This window comes from Schistocerca nitens, chromosome 6, assembly GCF_023898315.1.
Source record: "Schistocerca nitens isolate TAMUIC-IGC-003100 chromosome 6, iqSchNite1.1, whole genome shotgun sequence".
Lineage (NCBI taxonomy): Eukaryota > Metazoa > Arthropoda > Insecta > Orthoptera > Acrididae > Schistocerca > Schistocerca nitens.
In genome coordinates, this window is record NC_064619.1 from 767059569 (window position 1) to 767074482 (window position 14914).

The window sequence follows — 14914 nt, forward strand, 5'->3', positions numbered from 1 at the left end:
TTACATTCCGATGCACCTCTGCAGGTATACTGTTTCCCTTCGACCTTCCCATTGACGATGAAGCAAAGAAATTGCATCGGAATTAAATATAAGACACCCCATGCCGACTTAAGTAAAGGAAGACTGAGTCTTCCTACTGTCTATGATTTGAGCGTGTCCTGTATCACTAGTTTTACATTCCGATGCACCTCTGCAGGTTTACTGTATCCCTTGGACCTTCCCATTGACGACGAAACACAGAAATGGCATCGGAATTTAATATAAGAGACACAATGCCGATTTAAGTACAGGAAGACTGAGTATTCCTACTGTCTACGTTTTGATCGTTTCCTGTGTCACCAGTTTTACATTCCGATGCACCTCTGCAGTTTTACTGTATCCATTGGACCTACCCATTGACGATGAAACACAGAAATAGCATCGAATTAAATATAAGAGACACAATGCCGACTTAAGAACAGAAAGGCTGAGTCTTCCTACTGTCTATGTTTTGAGCATTTCCTGTGTCACCAGTTTTACATTCCGATGCATCTCTGCAGGTTTACTGTATTCCTTGGACCTTCCCATTGACGACGAAACACAGAAATGGCATCGGATTTAAATATAAGAGACACAATGCCGACTTAAGTACAGGAAGACTGAGTATTCCTACTGTCTACGTTTTGATCGTTTCCTTTGTCACCAGCTTTACATTCCGATGCACCTCTGCAGTTTTACTGTATCCCTTGGACTTTCACAGTGACGATGAAACACAGAAATAGCATCGGAATTAAATATAAGAGACACAATGCCGACTTAAGAACAGGAAGGCTGAGTCTTCCTACTGTCTATGTTTTGAGCATTTCCTGTGTCACCAGTTTTACATTCCGATGCACCTCTGCATCTTTACTGTATCCCTTGGATCTTCCCATTGACGACGAAACACAGAGATTGCATCGGAATTAAATAGAAGAGACACAATGCCGACTTAAGTACTGGAAGATTGAGTCTTCCTACTGCCTATGTTTTGAGCGTTTCCGTGCGTCACCAATTTTACATTCCGATGCACCTCTGCAGGTTTACTGTATCCATTGGACCTTCCCATTGACGATGAAACACAGAAATAACATCGGAATTAAATATAAGAGACACAATGCCGACTTAAATACAGGAAGGCTGAGTCTTCCTACTGTCTATGTTTTGAGCGTTTCCTGTTTCACCAGTTTTACATTCCGATGCACCTCTGCAGGTTTACTGTGTTCCTAGGACCTTCCCATTGACGATGAAGCTCAGAAATTGCATCGGAAATAAGTATAAGAGACACAATGCCGACTTAAGTACAGGAAGACTGAGTCTCCCTACTGTCTATGTTTTAAGCGTTTCCCTTGTCACCAATTTTACATTCCGATGCACCTCTGCAGGTTTACTGTATCCCTTGGACTTTCACAGTGACGATGAAACACAGATATTGCATCGGAATTAAATATAAGAGACACAATGATGACTTAAGTACAGGAAGAGTGAGTCTTCCTACTGTCTATGTTTTGAGCGTTTCCTGTGTCACCAGTTTTACACTCCGATGCACCTCTGCAGGTTTACTGTATCCCTTGGACCTTCACAGTGACGATGAAACACAGAAATTACATCGGATTTAAATATAAAAGACACAATGCCGACTTAAGTAGAAGAAAACTGAGTCTTTTTAGGGTCTATGATATGAGCGCTTCCTGTGTCACCAGTTTTACATTCCGATGCACCTCTGCAGGCATACTGTATCCCTTGGACCTTCCCATTGACGATGAAACACAGAAATTGCATCGGAATTAAATATAAGAGACACAATGCCGACCTAGGCACAGGAAGACTGAGTCTTCCTAAGGTCTGTGTTATGAGCGTTCCCTGTGTCATCAGTTTTACATTTTGATGCACCTCTGCAGGTTTACTGTATCCCTTGGACCTTCACAGTGACGATGAAACACAGAAATTGCATCAAATTAAATATAAGGGACACAATGCCGACTTCAGTACAAGAAAACTGAGTCTTCTTAGGGCCTATGATTTGACCGCTTCCTGTGTCACCAGTTTTATATTCCGATGCACCTCTGCAGGTTTACTGTATCCCTTGGACCTTCCCATTGACGACGAAACACAGAAATTGCATCGGATTTAAATATAAGAGACACAGTGCCGACTTAAGTATAGGAAGACTGAGTATTCCTACTGTCTATGTTTTGATCGTTTCCTGTGTCACCAGTTTTACATTCCGATGCACCTCTGCAGTTTTACGGTATCCATTGGACCTTCCCATTGACGATGAAACACAGAAATAGCATCGGAATTAAATATAAGAGACACAATAACGACTTAAGAACAGGAAGGCTGAGTCTTCCTACTGTCTATGTTTTGAGCGTTTCCTGTGTCACCAGTTTCACATTCCGATGCGCCTCTGCAGGTTTACAGTATCCCTTGGATCTTCCCATTGACAATGAAACACAGAAGTTGCATCGGAACTAAATATAAGAGACACAATGCCGACTTAAGTACAGAAACATTTAGTCTTCCCACTGTCTATGTTTTGAGCGTTTCCTGGGTCACCAGTTTCACATTCCGATAAACCTCTGCAGGTTTACTGTATCCCTTGGACTTTCACAGTGACGATGAAACACAGATATTGCATCGGAATTACATATAAGAGACACAATGCCGACTTAAGTACAAGAAAACTGAGTCTTCTTAAGGTCTATGTTTTGAGCGTTTCCCGTGTCACCAGTTTTACATTCCGATGCACCTCTGCAGGTATACTGTTTCCCTTCGACCTTCCCATTGACGATGAAGCTCAGAAATTGCATCGGAATTAAATATAAGAGACACCATGCCGACTTAAGTAAAGGAAGACTGAGTCTTCCTACTGTCTATGATTTGAGCGTGTCCTGTATCACCAGTTTTACATTCCGATGCACCTCTGCAGGTTTACACTATCCCTTGGACCTTCACAGTGACGATGAAACACAGAAATTGCATCGGAATTAAATATAAAAACACAATGCCGACTTAAGTACAAGAAAACTGAGTCTTCTTAGGGTCTATGTAATGAGCGCTTCCTGTGTCACCAGTTTTACATTCCGATGCACCTCTGCAGGCATACTGTATCCCTTGGACCTTCCCATTGACGATGAAACAAAGAAATTGCATCGGAATTAAATATACGAGACACAATGCCGACTTAAGTACAGAAAGACTGAGTCTTCCTACTGTCTATGTTTTGAGCGTTTCCAGTGTCACCAGTTTTACATTCCAATGCACCTTTGCAGGTTTACTGTATCCCTTGGACTTTCCCGTTGACGACGAAACACAGAAATTGCATCGGAATTAAGTATAAGAGACACAATGCCGACTTAGGTACAGGAAGACTGAGTCTTCCTACTGTCTATGTTATGAGCGTTCCCTGTGTCATCAGTTTTACATTTTGATGCACCTCTGCAGGTTTACTGTATCCCTTGGACCTTCACAGTGACGATGAAACACAGAAATTGCATCAAATTAAATATAAGAGACACAATGCCGACTTCAGTACAAGAAAACTGAGTCTTCTTAGGGCCTATGATTTGACTGCTTCCTGTGTCACCAGTTTTATATTCCGATGCACCTCTGCAGGTTTACTGTATCCCTTGGACCTTCCCATTGACGACGAAACACAGAAATGGCATCGGAATTTAATATAAGAGACACAATGCCGACTTAAGTACAGGAAGACTGAGTATTCCTACTGTCTACGTTTTGATCGTTTCCTGTGTCGCCAGTTTTACATTCCGATGCACCTCTGCAGTTATACTGTATGCATCGGACCTTCCCATTGACGATGAAACACAGAAATAGCATCGGAATTAAATATAAGAGACACAATGCCGACTTAAGAACAGGAAGGCTGAGTCTTCCTACTGTCTATGTTTTGAGCATTTCCTGTGTCACCAGTTTTACATTCCGATGCACCTCTGCAGGTTTACTGTGTTGCTAGGACCTTCCCATTGACGATGAAGCTCAGAAATTGCATCGGAAATAAGTATAAGAGACAGAATGCCGACTTAAGTACAGGAAGACTGAGTCTCCCTACTGTCTATGTTTTGAGCGTTCCCTTGTCACCAGTTTTACATTCCGATGCACCTCTGCAGGTATACTGTTTCCCTTCGACCTTCCCATTGACGATGAAGCTTAGAAATTGCATCGGAATTAAATATGAGAGACACCATGCCGACTTAAGTAAAGGAAGACTGAGTCTTCCTACTGTCTATGATTTGAGCGAGTCCTGTATCACCAGTTTTACATTCCGATGCACCTCTGCAGGTTAACTGTATCCCTTGGACCTTCACAGTGACGATGAAACACAGAAATTGCATCGGAATTAAATATAAAAGACACAATGCCGACTTAAGTACATGATATCTGAGTTTTCTAAGGGTCTATGTTATGAGCGCTTCCTGTGTCACCAGTTTTACATTCCGATGCACCTCTGCAGGCATACTGTATCCCTTGGACTTTCACAGTGACGATGAAACACAGAAATTGCATCGGAATTAAATATAAGAGACACAATGCTGCCGACATATTACAGGAAGACTGAGCCTTCCTTCTGTCTATGTTTTGAGCGTTTCCTGTGTCACCAGTTTTTCATTCCGATGCACCTCTGCAGGCTTTCTGTGTCCATTGGACCTTCACAGTGACGATGAAACACAGACATTGCATCGGAATTAAATATAAGAGACACAATGTCGACTAAGTACAGGAAGAGTCTGTCTTTCTATTGTCTATATTTTGTGCGTTTCCTGTGTCACCATTTTTACATTCCGATGCACCTCTGCAGGTTTACTGTATCCATTGGACCTTCCCATTGACGATGAAACACAGAAATTGCATCGGAATTAAATATAAGAGATACAATGCCGACTTAAGTACAAGAAAACTGAGTCATCTTACGGTGTATGATTTGAGCGTTTCCTTTGTCACCAGTTTTACATTCCAAGACACCTCTGCAGGTTCACTGTATCCCTTGGACCTTCCCATTGACGATGAAACACAGAAATTGCATCGGAATTAAATATAAGAGACACAATGCCGACTTAGGTACAGGAAGACTGAGTCTTCCTACTGTCTACGTTTTGAGCATTTCCTGTGTCATCAGATTTACATTTTGATGCACCTCAACAGGTTTACTGTATCCCTTGGATCTTCACAGTGACGATGAATCACAGAAATTGGATCGGAATTAAATATAGGAGACACAATGCCGACTTAAGTACAAGAAAACTAAGTCATCTTACGGTCTATGATTTGAGCACTTCCTGTGTCACCAGTTGTACATTCCGATGCACCTCTGCAGCTTTACTGTATCCCTTGGACCTTCCCATTGACAATGAAACACAGAAATAGCATCGGAATTAAATATAAAATACACAACGCCGACTTAAGTACAAGAAAATCGAGTCTTCTTACGGTCTATGTTTTGAGCGTTTCCAGTGTCACCAGTTTTACATTTTGATGCACCCCTGCAGGTTTACTGTGTCCCTTGGACCTTCCCATTGGCGATGAAACACAGAAATTGCATCGGAATTAAATATAAGAGACACAATGACGTCTTAAGTACAGGAAGAGTGTGTCTTTCTATTGTCTATGTTTTGAGCGTTTCCTGTGTCACCAGTTTTACATTCCTATGCACCTCTGCAGGTTTACTGTATCCATTGGACCTTCCCATTGACGATGAAAGACAGAAATTGCATCGGAATTATATATAAGAGACACCATGCCGACTTAAGTATTGGGAGACTGAATCTTCCTACTGTCTATGTTTTGGGCGTGTCCTGGGTCACCAGTTTTACATTCCGATGCACCTCTGCAGGTTTACTGTATCTCTTGGACCTTCCCATTGGCGATGAAAATCAGAAATGGCATCGGAATTAAATATAAGAGACACAATGCCGACTGAAGTACAGGAAGACTGAGTCTTCCTACTGTCTATGTTTTGATCGTTTCCTGTGTCACCAGTTTTACATTCCGATGCACCTCTGAAGGTTTACTGTATCCCTTGGACATTCACAGTGACGATGAAACACAGAAATTGCATCGGAATTAAACATAAGAGACACAATGCCGACTTAAGTACAGAAAGACTGAGTCTTCCTACTGTCTATGTTTTGAGCGTTTCCTGTGTCACCAGTTTTACATTCCAATGCACCTTTGCAGGTTTACTGTATCCGTTGGACTTTCCCGTTGACGACGAAACACAGAAATTACATCGGAATTAAGTATAAGAGACACAATGCCGACTTAGGTACAGGATGACTGAGTCTTCCTACTGTCTATGTTATGAGCATTCCCTGTGTCATCAGTTTTACATTCTGATGCACCTCTGCAGGTTTACTGTATCCCTTGGACCTTCACAGTGACGATGAAACACAGAAATTGCATCAAATTAAATATAAGAGACACAATGCCGACTTCAGTACAAGAAAACTGAGTCTTCTTACTGCCTATGATTTGACCGCTTCCTGTGTCACCAGTTTTATATTCCGATGCACCTCTGCAGGTTTACAGTATCCCTTGGACCTTCCCATTGACGACGAAACACAGAAATGGCATCGGATTTAAATATAAGAGACACAATGCCGACATAAGTACAGGAAGACTGAGTTTTCCTACTGTCTACGTTTTGATCGTTTCCTGTGTCACCAGTTTTACATTCCGATGCACCTCTGCAGTTATAATGTATCCATTGGACCTTCCCATTGACGATGAAACACAGAAATAGCATCGGAATTAAATATAAGAGTCACAATGCCGACTTAAGAACAGGAAGGCTGAGTCTTCCTACTGTCTATGTTTTGAGCATTTCATGTGTCACCAGTTTTACATTCCGATGCACCTCTGCAGGTTTACTGTATCTCTTGGATCTTCCCATTGACGATGAAACACAGAAATTGCATCGGATCTAAATACAAGAGACACAATGCCGACCTAAGTACAGAAACATTGTGTCTTCCTACTATCTATGTTTTGAGCGTTTCCTGTGTCACCAGTTTCACATTCCGATGAACCTCTGTAGGTTTACTGTATCCCTTGGACTTTCACAGTGACGATGAAACACAGATATTGCATCAGAATTAAATATAAGAGACACAATGCCGACTTCAGTACAAGAAAACTGAATCTTCTTAGGGCCTAAGTTTTGACCGCTTCCTGTGTCACCAATTTTACATTCCTATGCACATCTGCAGGTTTATTGTATCCCTTGGATCTTCCCATTGACGACGAAACACAGAAATTGCATCGGATTTAAATATAAGAGACACAATGCCGACTTAAGTACAGGAAGACTGAGTATTCCTACTGTCTATGTTTTGAGCATTTCCTGTGTAACCAGTTTTACAATCCGATGCACCTCTGCAGGTTTACTGTATCCCTTGGATCTTCCCATTGACGATGAAACACAGAAATTGCATCGGAATTAAATAGAAGAGACACAATGCCGACTTAAGTACAGGAAGGTTGAGTCTTCCTACTGCCTATGTTTTGAGCGTTTCCTGCGTCACCAATTTTACATTCCGATGCACCTCTGCAGGTTTACTGTATCCAATGGACCTTCCCATTGACGATGAAACACAGAAATAGCATCGGAGTTAAATATAAGAGACACAATGCTGACTTAAGAACAGGAAGTCTGAGTCTTCCTACTGCCTATGTTTTGAGCGTTTCCTGTGTCACCAGTTTCACATTCCTATGAACCTCTGCGGGTTTACTGTATCCCTTGGACTTTCACAGTGACGATGAAACACAGATATTGCATCGGAATTAAATATAAGAGACACAATGCCGACTTAAGTACAAGAAAACGGAGTCTTCTTAAGGTCTATGTTTTGACCGTTTCCCGTGTCACCAGTTTTACATTCCGATGCACCTCTGCAGGTTTACTGTGTTCCTAGGACCTTCCCATTGACGATGAAACACAGAAATTGCATCGGAATTAAATATAAGAGACACCATGCCGACTTAAGTATAGGGAGACTGAGTCTTCCTACTGTCTATGTTTTGGGCGTGTCCTGGGTCACCAGTTTTACATTCCGATGCACCTCTGCAGGTTTACTGTATCTCTTGGACCTTCCCATTGGCGATGAAACTCAGAAATGGCATCGGAATTAAATATAAGAGACACAATGCCGACTGAAGTACAGGAAGACTGAGTCTTCCTACTGTCTATGTTTTGAGCGTTTCCTGTGTCACCAGTTTTACATTCCGATGCACCTCTGAAGGTTTACTGTATCCCTTGGACCTTCCCATTGACAATAAAACACAGAAATAGCATCGGAATTAAATATAAGAGACACAATGCCGACTTAAGAACAAGAAGGCTGAGTCTTCCTACTGTCTATGTTTTGAGCGTTTCCTGTGTCACCAGTTTTACATTCCGATGCAGAAATGCAGGTTTACTGTATCCATTGGACCTTCCCATTGACGATGAAAGACAGAAATTGCATCGGAATTAAATATAAGAGACACCATGCCGACTTAAGTATAGGGAGACTGAATCTTCCTACTGTCTATGTTTTGGGCGTGTCCTGGGTCACCAGTTTTACATTCCGATGCACCTCTGCAGGTTTACTGTTTCTCTTGGACCTTCCCATTGGCGATGAAACTCAGAAATGGCATCGGAATTAAATATAAGAGACACAATGCCGACTGAAGTACAGGAAGACTGAGTCTTCCTACTGTCTATGTTTTGAGCGTTTCCTGTGTCACCAGTTTTACATTCCGATGCACCTCTGAAGGTTTACTGTATCCCTTGGACATTCACAGTGACGATGAAACACAGAAATTGCATCGGAATTAAATATAAGAGACACAATGGTGACTTAAGAACAGGAAGACTGAGTCTTCCTACTGTCTATGTTTTGAGCGTTTCCTGTGTCATCAGTTTTACATTCCGATGCACCTCTGCAGGTTTACTGTATCCCTTGGACCCTCACAGTGACGATGAAACACAGAAATTGCATCAAATTAAATATAAAAGATACAATGCCGACTTCAGTACAGGAAAACTGAGTCTTCTTAGGGCCTAAGCTTTGACCGCTTCCTGTGTCACCAATTTTACATTCCTATGCACCTCTGCAGGTTTACTGTATCCATTGGACCTTCCCATTGACGATGAAACACAGAAATTGCATCGGAATTAAATATAAGAGACACCATGCCGACTCAAGTATAGGGAGACTGAGTCTTCCTACTGTCTATGTTTTGGGAGTGTCCTGGGTCACCAGTTTTACATTCCGATGCACCTCTGCAGGTTTACTGTATCTCTTGGACCTTCCCATTGGCGATGAAACTCAGAAATGGCATCGGAATTAAATATAAGAGACACAATGCCGACTGAAGCACAGGAAGACTGAGTCCTCCTACTGTCTATGTTTTGAGCGTTTCCTGTGTCACCAGTTTTACATTCCGATGCACCTCTGAAGGTTTACTGTATCCCTTGGACATTCACAGTGATGATGAAACACAGAAATTGCATCGGAATTAAATATAAGAGACACAATGCCGACTTAAGTACAGGAAGACTGAGTATTCCTACTGTCTACGTTTTGATCGTTTCCTGTGTCACCAGTTTTACATTCCGATGCACCTCTGCAGTTATACTGTTTCCATTGGACCTTCCCATTGACGATGAAACACAGAAATAGCATCGGAATTAAATATAAGAGTCACAATGCCGACTTAAGAACAGGAAGGCTGAGTCTTCCTACTGTCTATGTTTTGAGCATTTCCTGTGTCACCAGTTTTACATTCCGATGCACCTCTGCAGGTTTACTGTATCCCTTGGATCTTCCCATTGACCATGAAACACAGAAATTCCATCGGAATTAAATAGAAGAGACACAATGCCGACTTAAGTCCTGGAAGATTGAGACTTCCTACTGCCTATGTTTTGAGCGTTTCCGTGCGTCACCAATTTTACATTCCGATGCACCTCTGCAGGTTTACTGTATCCATTGGACCTTCCCATTGACGATGAAACACAGAAATTGCATCGGAATTAAATATAAGAGACACAATGCCGACATAAATACAGGAAGGCTGAGTCTTCCTACTGTCTATGTTTTGAGCGTTTCCTGTTTCACCAGTTTTACATTCCGATGCACCTCTGCAGGTTTACTGTATCCCTTGGATTTTCCCATTGACGATGAAACACAGAAATTGCATCGAATCTAAATATAAGAGACACATTGCCGACCTAAGTACAGAAACATTGCGTCTTCATACTATCTATGCTTTGAGCGTTTCCTGTGTCACCAGTTTCACATTGCGATGAACCTCTGCAGGTTTACTGTATCCCTTGGACTTTCACAGTGACGATGAAACACAGATATTGCATCAGAATTAAATATAAGAGACACAATGCCGACATAAGTACAAGAAAACTGAGTCCTCTTAAGGTTTATGTTTTGAGCGTTTCCCGTGTCATCAGTTTTACATTCCGATGCACCTCTGCAGGTATACTGTTTCCCTTCGACCTTCCCATTGACGATATAACACAGAAATTGCATCGGAATTAAATATAAGAGGCACAATGCTGCCGACATATTACAGGAAGACTGAGTCTTCCTACTGTCTATGTTTTGAGCGTTTCCTGTGTCATCAGTTTTACATTCCGATGCACCTCTGCAGGTTTACTGTATCCATTCTACCTTCCCATTGACGATGAAGCACAGAAATTGCATCGGAATTAAATATAAGGGACAAAATGCCGACCTAAGTACAGAAAGACTGAGTCTTCCTACTGTCTATGCTTTGAGCGTTTCCTGTGTCACCAGTTTTACATTCCGATGCACCTCAGCAGGTTTTCTGTATCCATTGGGCCTTCACAGTGACGATGAAACACAGACATTGCATCGGAATTAAATATAAGAGACACAAATGTCGACTAAGTACAGGAAGAGTCTGTCTTTCTATTATCTATATTTTGTGCGTTTCCTGTGTCACCAGTTTTACATTCCGATGCACCTCTGCAGGTTTACTGTATCCATTGGACCTTCCCATTGTCGATGAAGCACAGAAATTGCATCGGAATTAAATATAAGAGATACAACGCCGACTTAAGTACAAGAAAACTGAGTCATCTGACAGTGTATGATTTGAGCGTTTCCTTTGTCACCAGTTTTACATTCCAAGACACCTCTGCAGGTTCACTGTATCCCTTTGACCTTCCCATTGATGATGAAACACAGAAATTGCATCGGAATTAAATATAAGAGACACAATGCCGACTTAGGTACAGGAAGACTGAGTCTTCCTACTGTCTACGTTTTGAGCATTTCCTGTGTCATCAGATTTACATTTTGATGCACCTCTACAGGTTTACTGTATCCCTTGGATCTTCACAGTGAAGATGAAACACAGAAATTGCATCGGAATTAAATATAGGAGACACAATGCCGACTTAAGTACAAGAAAACTAAGGCTTCTTACGGTCTATGATTTGAGCACTTCCTGTGTCACCAGTTTTACATTCCGATGCACCTCTGCAGCTTTACTGTATCCCTTGGACCTTCCCATTGACAATGAAACACAGAAATAATATCGGAATTAAATATAAGAGACACAATGCCGACTTAAGAACAGGAAGGCTGAGTCTTCCTACTGTCTATGTTTTGAGCGTTTCCTGTGCCACCAGTTTTACATTCCGATGCAGATCTGCAGGTTTACTGTATTCCTTGGATCTTCCCATTGACGATGAAACACAGAAATAGCATCGGAATTAAATATAAGAGACACAACGCCGACTTAAGTACAAGAAAATTGAGTCTTCTTACGGTCTATGTTTCGAGCGTCTCCAGTGTCACCAGTTTTACATTTTGATGCACCCCTGCAGGTTTACTGTGTCCCTTGGACCTTCCCATTGGCGATGAAACACAGAAATTGCATCGGAATTAAATATAAGAGACACAATGACGTCTTAAGTACAGGAAGAGTGTGTCTTTCTATTGTCTATGCTTTAAGCGTTTCCTGTGTCACCAGTTTTACATTCCTATGCACCTCTGCAGGTTTACTGTATCCATTGGACCTTCCCATTGACGATGAAACACAGAAATTGCATCGGAATTAAATATAAGAGACACCATGCCGACATAAGTATACGGAGACTGAGTCTTCCTACTGTCTATGTCTTGGGCGTGTCCTGGGTCACCAGTTTTACATTCCGATGCACCTCTGCAGGTTTACTGTATCTCTTGGACCTTCCCATTGGCGATGAAACTCAGAAATGGCATCGGTATTAAATATAAGAGACACAATGCCGACTGAAGTTCAGGAAGACTGAGTCTTCCTACTGTCTATGATTTGAGCGTTTCCTGTGTCACCAGTTTTACATTCCGATGCACCTCTGAAGGTTTACTGTAACCCTTGGACATTCACAGTGACGATGAAACACAGAAATTGCATCGGAATTAAATATAAGAGACACAATGGTGACTTAAGTACAGGAAGACTGAGTCTTCCTACTGTCTATGTTTTGAGAGTTTCCTGTGTCATCGGTTTTACATTCCGATGCACCTCTGCAGGTTTACTGTATCCCTTGGACCTTCACAGTGACGATGAAACACAGAAATTGCATCAAATTAAATATAAAAGATACAATGCCGACTTCAGTACAAGAAAACTGAGTCTTCTTAGGGCCTAAGCTTTGACCGCTTCCTGTGTCACCAATTTTACATTCCTATGCACCTCTGCAGGTTTACTGTATCCCTTGGACCTTCCCATTGACGACGAAACACAGAAATTACATCGGATTTAAATATAAGAGACACAATGCCGACTTAAGTACAGGAAGACTGAGTATTGCTACTGTCTATGTTTTGAGCATTTCCTGTGTAACCAGTTTTACAATCCGATGCACCTCTGCAGGTTACTGTATCCCTTGGATCTTCCCATTGACGATGAAACACAGAAATTGCATCGGAATTAAATAGAAGAGACACAATGCCGACTTAAGTACAGGAAGATTGAATCTTCCTACTGCCTATGTTTTGAGCGTTTCCAGTGTCACCAGTTTCACATTCCTATGAACCTCTGCAGGTTTACTGTATCCATTAGACCTTCCCATTGACGATGAAACACAGAAATGGCATCGAAATTAAATATAAGAAACACAATGCCGACTTAAGTACAGGAAAGCTCAGTCTTCTTAGGGTGTATGTTATGAGCGCTTCCTGTGTCACCAGTTTTACATTCTGATGCACCTCTGCAGGCATACTGTATCCCTTGCACCTTCCCATTGACGATGAAACACAGAAATTGCATCGGAATTACATATAAGAGACACAATGATGACTGAAGTACAGGAAGTCTGAGTTTTCCTACTGTCTATGTTTTGAGCGTTTCCTGTGTCACCAGTTTTACATTCCGATCCACCTCTGCAGGTTTACTGTATCCATTGGATCTTCCCATTGACGATGAAACACAGAAATAGCATCGGAACTAAATATAAGAGACACAATGCCGACTTAAGTACAAAAAAACGGAGTCTTCTTAAGGTCTATGTTTTGACCGTTTCCCTTGTCACCAGTTTTACATTCCGATGCACCTCTGCAGGTTTACTGTGTTCCTAGGACCTTCCCATTGACGATGAAGCTCAGAAATTGCAACGGAATTAAATATAAGAGACACAACGCCGACATAAGTACAAGGAAACTGAGTCTTCTCACGGTCTATGTTTTTAGCGTTTCCTGTGTCACCAGTTTTACATTCCGATGCACCTCTGAAGGTTTACTGTATCCATTGGACCTTCCCATTGACGATGAAACACAGAAATGGCATCGAAATTAAATGTAAGAAACACAATGCCGACTTAAGTACAGGAAAACTCAGTCTTCTTAGGGTGTATGTTATGAGCGCTTCCTGTGTCACCAGTTTTACATTCCGATGCACCTCTGCAGGCATACTGTATCCCTTGCACCTTCCCATTGACGATGAAACACAGAAATTGCATCGGAATTAAATATAAGATACACAATGCCGACTTAAGAACAGGAAGGCTGAGTCTTCCTACTGTCTATGTTTTGAGCGTTTCCTGTGTCACCAGTTTTACATTCCGATGCACCTTTGCCGGTTTACTGTATCCTTTGGATCTTCGCATTGACGATGAAACACAGAAATTGCATCGGAATTAAATATAAGAGACACAATGCCGACGTGAGTACAGGAACATTGAGTCTTCCTACTGTCTATGTTTTGAGCGTTTCCTGCGTCACACGTTTTACATTCCGATGCACCTCTGCAGGTTTACTGTATCCATTGGACCTTCCCATTGACGATGAAACACAGGAATTACATTGGAATTAAATATAAGAGACACAACGCCGTCGTAAGTACAAGAAAACTGAGTCTTCTTACTGTCTATGTTTTGAGCGTTTCCAGTGTCACCAGTTTTAAATTCTGATGCACCTCTGCAGGTTTACTGTATCCCTTGGACCCTCACAGTGACGATGAAACACAGAAATTGCATCGGAATTAAATATAAAAGACACAATGCCGACTTAAGTACAAGAAAACTGAGTCTTCTTAGGGTGTATGTTATGAGCGCTTCCTGTGTCACCAGTTTTACATTCCGATGCACCTCTGCAGGCATACTGTATCCCTTGGACCTTCCCATTGACGATGAAACACAGAAAATGCATCGGAATTAAATATAAGAGACACAATGCCGACTTAAGTACAGAAAGACTGAGTCTTCCTACTGTCTATGTTTTGAGCGTTTCCTGTGTCACCAGTTTTACATTCCGATGCACCTCTGCAGGTGTACTGTTTCCCTTCGACCTTTCCATTGGCGATGAAGCTCAGAAATTGCATCGGAATTAAATATAAGAGACACCATGCCGACTTAAGTAAAGGAAGACTG